At 36.2% G+C, this 11522-nt stretch overlaps 1 pseudogene; it reads right to left on the bottom strand.

Moving 5' to 3' along the window:
- Positions 1-2592: 2592 nt before the first annotated feature.
- Positions 2593-10845, bottom strand: LOC149229141 (protein kinase STUNTED-like; annotated as a pseudogene).
- Positions 10846-11522: the final 677 nt, after the last annotated feature.

The raw sequence follows: 11522 nt of genomic DNA, 5'->3' as shown, positions 1-11522 counted from the left end.
TTGCCAGGGAAAATTTTAAGAACCCCCCCCAAATTTATAAATATAATAATTGGGCGAATCTCCATGGTATATAGGAAAAATGGAAGGCGATTTTATCAATAATATAATATGTATATATAATTTTCTGGCGAATCTCTCACCAGGCATGGCGAATATTTTACTCAATTATAAAATCTTGTAAGAACTTGGCAAGTCTTTCACTAAATAATAAAACTTTGTAAAGTCCTAGTGAATTTTAGCATTGTGAACTCTTAGAGAATTTTTTGAAGAAGTATAAAACCATATATGATAAGAGCCACATGGTGGCAATATCACTATCTTTTTTCACATTTCCACGACATGGAACTTGTCTATAAAATTATAAAAAAACCAACCAGGAACAGGAACAACTCAAATGCTTTGTGAGAGCTAGTCTAGAAAAAAGCAACAAATAACATGTCAGCAGAATTGTTCATCGGTGAGCCACTATTTCGTGGGCAATCTGTAAAGGAGCAGTTGGATATCATATTTCCAAATCCAGGAAAGCCTTTCCCATCCCTCACAAGATTTGTTAAAAATGTTGGGTGTCTAGAAGGTGTGGATTTGCTGAAACAAATGTTACAAGTGGATGGAAATAAAAGAATAACAGCTAATGAAGCTTTGCAACATCCATACTTTCAGTCCTACAGGACTATAAACAGCTGCCATAAAGATTAAAAATGGAAATCAGCTACAAATCTCTTGATGACAACACTATCAAGATAGAGGCCGATGCTCTCTTAAAGACAGAGTTGCTGGAAATGGAAGCAGGTGCTATGAAGCTGACACTAGTAAAAGATGGGACAGCACAGCTTCCCATAGTGCATCCCACTCTGGGACAATCAGTTTTTTGATGTTTTGCAGATTGGGTTACAGTCTTGCAACTTGTTTTGGATTTGTCACCAACCTGATGTTTTGCTTCTAATTTATTTTCATCTGGTGATAAACAAAGTGTCAATCTTTTCTCAGGATAAAATAGTATTCTTTACAGACATATTAACTTGGCTGAAAAGTCCAGGACAATATGAACAGGACAACTTCCAGGTTTTTTTGAATATTTCTCCTATCAATTTACTGCTGGAGGGTTTTCTGTGATTTCTTGCACTTCTGAAATTTAATCAAATTTCTACTTGAAATAAAAGTTCAGAAGAGACTATATCACTAATGTTAAACACACATAATTGAGAAGCCGATATGAAGCATTGTTTTTTTGGGTGTGTTACAACTTTGGTGACCATGCAGCTCAGTCATTGCATGTTCAGTTTGTAACTCCACCTTGAAAGAGTGAAATGTGTGGTGTAGGATAAGAAGCTCTCTGTTAAGGCGCAATTGTTTTTCCCCAAAATTCTAATATCTAGATTCTATCTTGTTCATGTCTGTGTCAGGTGATGTTTCTTTTCATGTGCATGTGTTTAGTCAGATATAAAATACTCAAGTTCTCACCAGCCTGGGCTACAGTGGCCATTCTGATGATCTATTTCATACTCATTGCATTTTTCTAATAAAATGACATTATATTCATTTAAATTATGTGATTGAAATAGGGATACAAGAGCTTATTTGTATTTGAAGGTCTATAAGGCAGAGTATAAGCTCACACCAATCCTTGTTATTCTCTGCAAGAGAAAATCAGTTTCTATTTCGCTCCTCAATAACACTGACTAAATCTCAGTTTGAAAATCAGTTAAATTAAGAAGACTAAATCCCAGTTTGAAAATCAGTTAAATTTAGATGAAATTACTCATTCAAAATCATTTGGATGAGGAAATTGTCAAATAATTGTAAGTTGTCGTCTTAGAGAACATGAAGGGAGCACATTCGTCATATTCTACCAACTGCAACATACCTACCTTCAATGCACTCTCTGTAAGGACCATAACGGGAGCAAATGTGGACCCATGTACAAATTTTTACTGCCTCAGGGTTTGTTTCGTCCTGTGACTACTAGGTTCATTAGTCCTTCACATAACTGTTAGTCCTTCACATAACTCTCCAACAAAATGAATCCAAGAGTGGAATATAGACTCTTTACACGCAATTTATTTTCTAGAAAGTCTATACAGAGAAATGAAAGTTGCAAGTATAAGAATTATGCTTCAAAAATGAATTTTATTGTGTAGTGAGCTATACCAAGGGTATGCTTTTGCAAAGTTTTATAACAGAAAAATTTGTCAAGAGGAATTTATTAAGGAAATCTCTTGTTAGAAATGAAATCCAGTTGAGTTGAGATAAAGTCCATAGTTACAAAGAAGCATTACCAAAAAGTTACTCTTCTTGGTACTTGTCTACCCAGAGCAGTGTAATGAACACCGTAGATCCATTTTCACTATTTACATGAGATTGACAGTAAAAAGTAGAAATGTGGACACGACACTGAAAAAATCAGCATGCGAACAAAAGATGCCAACTAGTCAAACATTGCTTAGATCTGCAGCCAAGATAATGGAGTACTAACATCTTGATCTTCCTTTCCGCCCATGAGCTTGCTTCTAACTTCAAGGAATGCTTTAACGAAGTCAATGTTATTGTTCAATCCCCTAGTTTTCATACAATCCTTAGCTATTCTTTGAGGTCTAGCATAATACGTCACATTCCTGGCCATATAAGAATATGAAACCACTGTGGCCATGGGAAACTTATAAAGCAACCATAAACAAATGTATTGCTGGCAACAAAACTCACTTCTTTTAATCTTGAATTAAAAGCTTGATGAATTGCTACATCGGCGCAGTCCGTAATCTTCCAAAGAATTGTTTGTTGGCAAAATGCCCACACTATGATCTGTGCTACTAAGTGATACCGTATCATCATCCACCCCAAGCATGGCAAGGGTGAGATGGGTTTGTATATCATGCCCCCCTGATTTTCTACAATGTCATCCTCATCTGAAGTATCCATATCCTTGATCATTGTATTCTGGCACCACGCCCAGTCAGTCCTCTCATCTTCTCCTTGTAGTAGTTTTAAAATCTGCCATTAATCATATCTTGGTATTAAAGAGTAAGCAGAGATGAACAGATGTGGTTAACATAGAGTGTTTTATAGCTAAAAGAAAATGTAAGAGAAATTGCACCCTAAAGTAATTTTTGCAGGTAAAGAATACCCTCAAAAAACACACAAGGTAGTAAAAACAAGCCCCTGAAGCATATAGAAATGAATAGAGGAAGATAAATTACTCGGCTCATGCAAGGACGGTAATGAGATGTTTCCCTTAGACAAAGCGTAGCAGCAAGCATCATTCTATGCATTTCATTTGTATCATAAACATTTTGCAAACATTTGTCAGCAAGACTTTCGATATTCCCATCCTGTAAGAGTGGTCTTGCCTAGTTTCAACATTTACAGAAGGTTAAACATGAGCCTCTAATAAGGATAATCAATATAAATAAACATGAAGAAGAGAGTCAACTATAAAAACCAGGACTTACCCACATAATCAGGCTTTCTTGACCCTTGGGACTTGCTGTATCAATTGGCTTCCTTCCAGTTATTAGCTCAAGAAGGACCACACCAAATGCATACACATCCGTCTTCTCATTAACCTTTCCATAAACAAAGTATTCTGGAGCAAGATACCTGTCAAACTACAATCACAATTAGTGAATTTACAAATTGGATAACTTTAATCTGAAAATGGCCAATCGAAACTGGGAAGATGCTTACATACCCAAATGTTCCTAAAACATCGCTGCAAGTGATATATGAAGATGTTGGTGCCCACCTTGCTAGCCCAAAATCTGACAACTATTATAATAACACGCACATTAATTCTGTTGAAATTTTTCATTAGTGCAGAATTCCAAGTTTCAGTTTACAATTCTAGATCACTAAGATCTCTTCAAATACTGAATTATGCAATTTAGTCTTGATTCTTCTTGCAGTAAAAAGATTTATACCTGTGGTTCAAACTCTTCAGAAAGCAAGATATTGGAAGACTTTACCTCTCCATGAATGACAGATTGAGAAAAGCCATTATGCAAGTAATCTAATGCTTCAGCAACTCCTACAGCCACTTTTAATCGCACTTTCCAAGGAAGTATTGGCTTTTCCTCTCCTCCTGAAAAATATATACATAGTCAATAGCTAGGACTATAATCAAATCTCAGAAAAGAGAAAATGAAAGACCCTGCCATACAATACATAACACTATGATGCTTAAAACGTACTACTGCTTAATATTTCTACACGATTTCATGATTCTTAAAATGCAATACTTTGAGTATATACCATGGAGATTCTCTTCAAGGTTTCCTCTGGATACAAAATTATACACCAGAAGGCGGTTAAGGCCTTCTGCACAGTAACCGATAAGTGTAATGACATGGTTGTGCTTCAATAGAGTAAGAATCTCAACTTCAGAAAGAAGCTCTTGCTCTGTTTTGGATGATGAATTCAAGATTTTCACTGCCACCGATTGTCCATCAGGAAGAAATCCTCTGTACACCTTACTGCAGCCTCTTCCTATAAAATTCCCTGCAAGAATAAGGATGTTACATAATTGAATTGAGTTCACAAGGTTAATATACATTTCAAGGGAAATTTCCCATTCAAAACAGAAGCACAGAAATGAAAAACTCCATGAGGAAAACTACAAATGCAACCTGTTGAAAAACCAGAAGTAGCAGATTGCAACTCCTGATATGTAAAATGCCTGCAGGTTTTACTTAGACAAAGGAACTCTAATCTCCTTGCCAAACAATTTTCTTCTCGATCAGAATCATTCTGCTGACTGCAAGGAAACCCTTCTTCTTTAGAGCATGCTTCAATTGGTGCTACCTCATTTGAAGACCGAGCTTCATGTTCATAGTTGCAAACCTTCTACATAATCTGTCCTTTCAAATGAAGCTCTCCAGTTGCCTGTGTAAGCCTATTTGGCAACTGTAGTGCCCATTCAACTACAGATGTTTGTTTTGATGTAGACTGTGGAGTAGGAAGCTTGGTCAGTGAATCGGCTCCACGTAAGAGGGGCCATCCAGGTACTGATTCTCCTTTCTCTGTAATCAGTCCCGAAGTCGCCCTTTTGGGAACCTTTTGGTTAAGAACTACCCACTACTAACCAGTTCTCATGGATGCCATAACAAAAGGGAGAAGCATGCCAAGGAAAATGGCATGAGTAAAGAAGAAATTGAAAAGGAGATTTATGAGTTGAAGGAGAGATTCAACAGAGTCAAAATGAGGCTTGAAAGAGAATACCAAAGGTAGAGATGGGACCTAAGGAAGAAGGCCAAATTACTTGTCAGAAAAAAGATTTTAAGAGGAAGACCCCTAAAGCTAGAAAGCTAGGGAGGAAGATGAAGCACCTGTTGAGCCTAAAGTTGAATTAGTTCACTATTTTGAACCAGAGCAGGGAATAGTCCTTGATGATGAGGAACTCGATTGTCAAACGAATATCCTTCCAAACCTGTTGACCTTGCTGATATCTAGTGTTGTTTCTGCATGGTGGTCAAATTTGGATCCACAATATCAGCTTGATTGTGTGCCATTGTTATGCAGGGTCTCAATAGTTTCTTCATTAATCTCCTAGAGCCTTTTAAACCTCACCTAGGGATCTTCACCTATTCTCACTTTCTCTCCATTTCCTATTCTCCACATTGTACTTAGTTGTAATATATAGACTGTTGTAAGAACTTGTGGAAAATCTAGTAAGGACAGCACTAAAGACAAGGAAAATTGCCCAAATTATACGGTATATATAGTGAATTTTATTTTATGGCGACCTTCCTAATTCTGTTCTATGGCTACTTTCTCATGGCACTTGTCTCTGAACTAGCAAACATACAGTTTTTTTGTTGTAAAAAAATCAGTTAACTGGTGGTCAAAAATTCACTTGCTCATTCTAAGATATTTGAAAAACCTGTCTGGCATGTTTAGGTCTATGATTGGAAATGTTTCAAGGACAGCACGAAAGAAGGAAAATTGCCTAATTATATGGTATATACCTAGTCATAACCTATATCAATTTTAATGTTCTTCCAATTAACAAGTTGAATACATGCATGAGTCACGATCATAATTTAATTTATATTTTGCAAGCATTGGCGATATCGTTAAAAAATTTAGTGGATATGAAAAATGTTCATTCCCATTAGATAGAAAATTGATGTCAACTTGTTTTTTCCCATCCCCTTGTAATTGGTTAACATTTTGAAGTAGTTAGGGGTATTCTGTATTTGTTTTTTGAATTATGTGTTTTGTTTGAAATGACAGCCTGCATTTTTTTCATTGTTTTTTCATATGCTACTGCTTATGCTTGTAGCAAGAAATATACTTAGAAGAGATCGGCATCCTCTGATGGGGCTTTTTTCATTTCTAGACCAGTAGCAAAAAATATACTTAGAGACCAGCATCCTCTGATGGGGCTTCTTTCATTTCTAGACCAGTTTCCTTAGAAGATAATCAAGGAAAACAAGAACAACTCATATTCCTTGAGGCAGGTGAAATAGGGCCTACAAAATCAATACCCTTTCTTGAAAAGGGTCTGGCTAGAACTAGCTGCAAGGGTGTAGCACCTGTCTTTTGAAAATTTTCCCAGTCTCTAGACATAATCACATGACCATGCGTACTTTTCTATAGCTCTGAAAACAGATGGCCAACAGTATGCACTTTGTGTGTAGTCTTTTGGGCTGCAAAATGTCTTTCAGAAAGGTCTCCATGGCATATGCTCAAAATGTGATAGATCTCATCCTCTCTTTCACATCTCTGCAGAACATAATCAATATCTTGTTTGTACAAGCTCCTGGAAATTCAAGGCAGCACTTTGTTTCACCAATGATCTGTGATCATTTTCAAAAAAGGTTGTGGCAACACCCCACCAACACCAAAGTTATCTATATCAGCGAACCATGGTGTCCTTTTGCTGATTGCAAACAGGTGCACTCCAGGACCATATCAAGGTTCCCTTCTACTCAATTCACTGACTATGATAGATGATCTGCAATTATGTTATCTTTCTGAGATTATCTTGGATGTCTAAATTGAACTCCTGAAACAATACTCAATAGCGGATGATGCATGAGGTGGTGGTGGTCTTATTCATCTAGAACTTGATTGTTGAATGTTTGATGAGTGGTCAAAATAGATAAGGAAATATTTTTTGGTTGACTTAGCACCTCCGATCAATACAATGAAGCTGCAATTGCTTTATTTTGGATATTGAATAAATAAAAAACCCTGCCATTCTATGAGAGAAACCTTTGGTTAAAACCCCAGAAGTGGGGGTTGTTTATTTTGCCAATATTAGATAAAACTTACACTTGGGCCTACCTATTTCTCATAAGCATTGGAACACACATTGTCATGGGGATATTGAATAAATAAAAAACCCTGCCATTCTATGAGAGAACCCTTTGGTTAAAATGCCAAGAGTGGGGGTTGTTTATTCTGCCAATATTAGATAAAACTTACACTTCCTACCTATTTCTCATAAGCATTGGCACACACATTATCATGGGGATAGTGAATAAATAAAAAACACTGCCATTCTATGAGAGAACCCTTTGGTTAAAATGCCACGAGTGTGGGTTGTTTATTCTACCAATATTTGATGAAACTTACACCTGGATCTGCCCATTTCTCATAAGCATTGGCACACATATTATCATGGGTATGAGCATGTCATTGGAGGACTTGAACCTTAGTGGGAGTAATAACAACACCTTGCTTTCATTGACTTGGCAAGCCACCAATGACAACAAATGAATTTTTATTTGAGATATGTTGCATATATTACTTCGAAGGTCAAATCACTACATACAAGAATTTCTTTTATCACATGATATTCCAAGATATAGATAATCCTTCAACTCAGGTATGCCATCAAATTAGATATGCCTATGGAGGGTCATGAAAACCTGAAAAAGTCAAACGTCCAAGAATTCTTAAGGTTCCACAGATCAACAAAAATAAGGCTGGTTTTTTTTACAGTGCCTGGTTTTTTTTTACAGTTGATTTCTTGTCCTCTGCAATGAATAAATGAGTTTTAATTATTGATTTCTCTAGTGCTGAGATTTCTCAAGATCTTTAGGACCATACATAAGATATTATACTTGTTTTATTCTTTGTGCATATTATCGTCACTGAGGGACGGGGACGAGAAATAAATCAACAGAGAAGAGAGTGCCCCTAGCTAACCAAATTTTTCCTTGCCATCGTCTCAGTGAGAATAAGAGATGATAAATTCCAATACAATGTTAAAATTCAAGGTTAGTGTAACGGGATTAGAGTGAGCAAGATTGAGAATTATGAGAGGTTATGATGCCTGGTTCTTTACACCAAGATGAGTTTCACTTCAATCAACATATATGACAATTTTATTTCTATTGTACAACAAGGAAAATCCATACTACATAAGGTCAAAATTTCTCCAACCTTTTTTGATTTTTTGTCTCTTTTAGTAGCATTTTCTTCTTATTTTGCTGTAGACTTTACGAAGGTTGTGGCCTTCACTATTTTTTTTAGATTTAGAGCCTTTATAATCTTATAAATGTTCCAAATCATACCAACCATATGGCCTACAACTCCAAGCCCATCATTTGTTAACTTTCTAGCCTTATCTCCAAATCTGTGACCGAAAATATATGTCATATAATAAGAAAATGTAAATAGAAATTTGTGACATATGTTAGCACCCTATAATTGAACCTCTAGGCTGAGAAAGGGTTTATAGGGGTGACCACAAACAAATTTTGGCTAGAAACTGGTTCTTTTCTAACTGGAGGGGGCTCCCTCATTAAAAAAAGTTTAAAGGTAAATAACACTTAAGCTCATGGACTACAGAGACCAGATCTGAAAAGAAACCTAAGATTCAATGTGAGTTGTTGGAGGATTTAGGAAAAGGGCCAATGAGGCATGAAACCAAGGCCACAGTTCAAAATTTTAAACCGAAACACCAATGCTCACATAAGCCACCTGTAGAAACAGAGGCAAGATAGGCACATTTCAAAGTTGATATCAATTGTAGTATAGTGAAGAAATTGGAAAAACATATAACAATATTTAATCAAATGCAACAGAGTGCATCATGAATTTTTCTACATACTTTCATTACCAAATATTGAGAAGAAAAACAATGACAGAGCACCTAAATAAGGATGAATTCCATCATAATAAAAAAACCAACAGTCAACCAGAGCATCGAGAGATGAATTCTAGAGAACTTCTTCAGAAATCTACTTTAAAAGCGAGATTGTAATAAGATATTCATATTAACAATTACACGAAAATAAGAACATTAACTTGAAAGACATACCACATGAATCTATGAACCACATTGACAAAAACGTACACTGATATTTTTATTCAAATAACATAATCACACCCACACAGGGCCTCTTTTGATTCCCAACCATTCTTCCATATTCTGCTTAGTTTTTTATACATTTTCAGTAAAGTAAATGTATATGACTAGATGCATTGTATCCATTATCCATTGAGTGGATCAAATCCAACTAAACCTAGAAACATCATGTTTTTAGAGCTAAAGCTGAAATAAAAATGAAATAAAACTAATAAAATTGCAACATTATCCTTAAATAAAATCAATTCTATCCTATCTACTAACTAATGTCTTATGCATTCATTTTTATTCCTATCCTTAATCATCAAAACAACAAGGTTCGAGCTTGATACAAAAATAGAAAAAGCATACAGTATGAGTTGTGTAGTGAGTGAAGGATTGCGCAGTAAGCTCCATCTTGGCATGTACACGTGTTTCACTCATTGACAGTAAGTTGATGAGGATGATGACAAGGTTGTTGAGGTGGAGAGGGACCCATTTGATGTTTATTTCCACAAGTACAAGCTTCAAATTTGTCCAGTTCAACTCTTATGTAGTAATTGCGCATCAAAATTTGAATATATGAAGTTGGGTTGTCCTTCCTGCTCCAAAAGAAAACCAAGGCCAACAAGCGATCACCTATGCCTTATGACCCCCAATTAGCATTTAAAACTACAAAACTTCTCCATAATTCTCCTCAAAATTGCAAAATGCACTCAACTATACAAGGTGAAACCTTTAGTAACTAACAAAGCATTGTGATTCAGACACATTACCTCCTTCTTTTTTTACTGGATGAAGGTTTACTAGATGAAGACGAGTATCTTTGTAGGAGGTTGTCTTAGATTTTTTGGCTAGCTATGACTGTAGCTGTGGTTTTGGATTTGTAGGCACACTTCCAGATGTTTGTTTGTATTTCCTCAGCTGTCTCATAGCCTTTGACAACTTCATTAGCCTCAACATCCTCATCAAAATCGAATTTATCATGTAATAATTCTTTAAATTCCTGCACAGGGGAAGAGTCCATTTCATGAACTGTTTGGCTCCATCAACTCCATCTAGGGCTTCTGCAATTTGAGTATCAATTTCTTTGATAGTCTCATTGATGACTTTCTTGTATTTTTCATTGTTCTCTACTATTTGGTCAGCTTTCCTTTGGCAGAATTCAATCTCTTCACACAACCTCTGATACTCCTTCCATTCATCAAACAATGGTTTTTCTATTGCCTGAAAGGTTCCTTCCATCTGTTATTTATCTTTAGTTGTTGATCTTGTGATAGGTCTCTTTAGTCACATACTAGGTTCTTTTATCTCCTCCACATTAATTACCTACTTTATTTTTTATTCAGTTGTAGGCCATAAGGCCTCTTGGACAATTCACTCTCTTTTCTCAATGCTACCTTTTCTGCTTTGTGCCTTAGTTCCCTATTTTCCTTTTGCAAATAGGAAATATGAAGTTGGTCTTTGGCGAGACTGTCTTGCAATTTTATGATTTCAAGATCCTTGTCTTCCTCCATATGAACATTCTGTGCTTCCTCTGTATCCTTCTCCATAATATATTTTAAAATATTAATAGTTTGTTGAGGAGTTGGCTCCTCAGTCATCTGTTTGGTTCTCAATCTATTCCTCAGACTAAACAAAAATTGTGTTTCCTCTAGTGTTGCTTGAACTTCTAGTGCGCCAGGTGGATGAGAATTGTCTTTCACTGACATTAGATTGGCCTAGTCCTAATGCCATTAATAGAATGAGGCAGCCGAGAATGGAAGAAGAACGAATAAGGCAATGGAACATCAGTTTCATTGTTTTCATGACCAAAGCAGATGGTAAGGCAGCCGAGGATGAAATGCAAGAGTTTAGCTAGGGTGAATTGGTTACACTTCCTTTCCAAGACGATGAGCATCAAATGAACATGATCGACACCATGGCAATGTGTGTGGTTGATTGTAGTTGTGCTTATAAGCAAGAAATAATGGGAAGGGGACGTGACCTTCAATTGATGAATTTCTTAGTTGACCTTAGATTAAAGGAGCATACATACTACATTTTTCCGACCTATTCATTTTCTCAAGAAAAACTACTTCAAACACCGTAGACAAGGCTTTTCACCATGGTAACTGAAAGTGGACAATGGATACCACCACTTTTATCCCAACAGGAAGGCATGAGAAGTCTAGAAAAGGAGAAAGGTTGTAGTGCAACTTATACTGCTGGAAAGAGTGGGTGGGTTGAT

The sequence above is a fragment of the Pinus tabuliformis genome, chromosome J (genome assembly GCF_031772625.1).
Source record: "Pinus tabuliformis cultivar Carrire ecotype Pingquan chromosome J, CPIR1, whole genome shotgun sequence".
Taxonomy (NCBI): domain Eukaryota; kingdom Viridiplantae; phylum Streptophyta; class Pinopsida; order Pinales; family Pinaceae; genus Pinus; species Pinus tabuliformis.
Note: the sequence above shows the minus strand (reverse complement) of the source record. Positions and strands in the feature narration are given on the sequence as shown.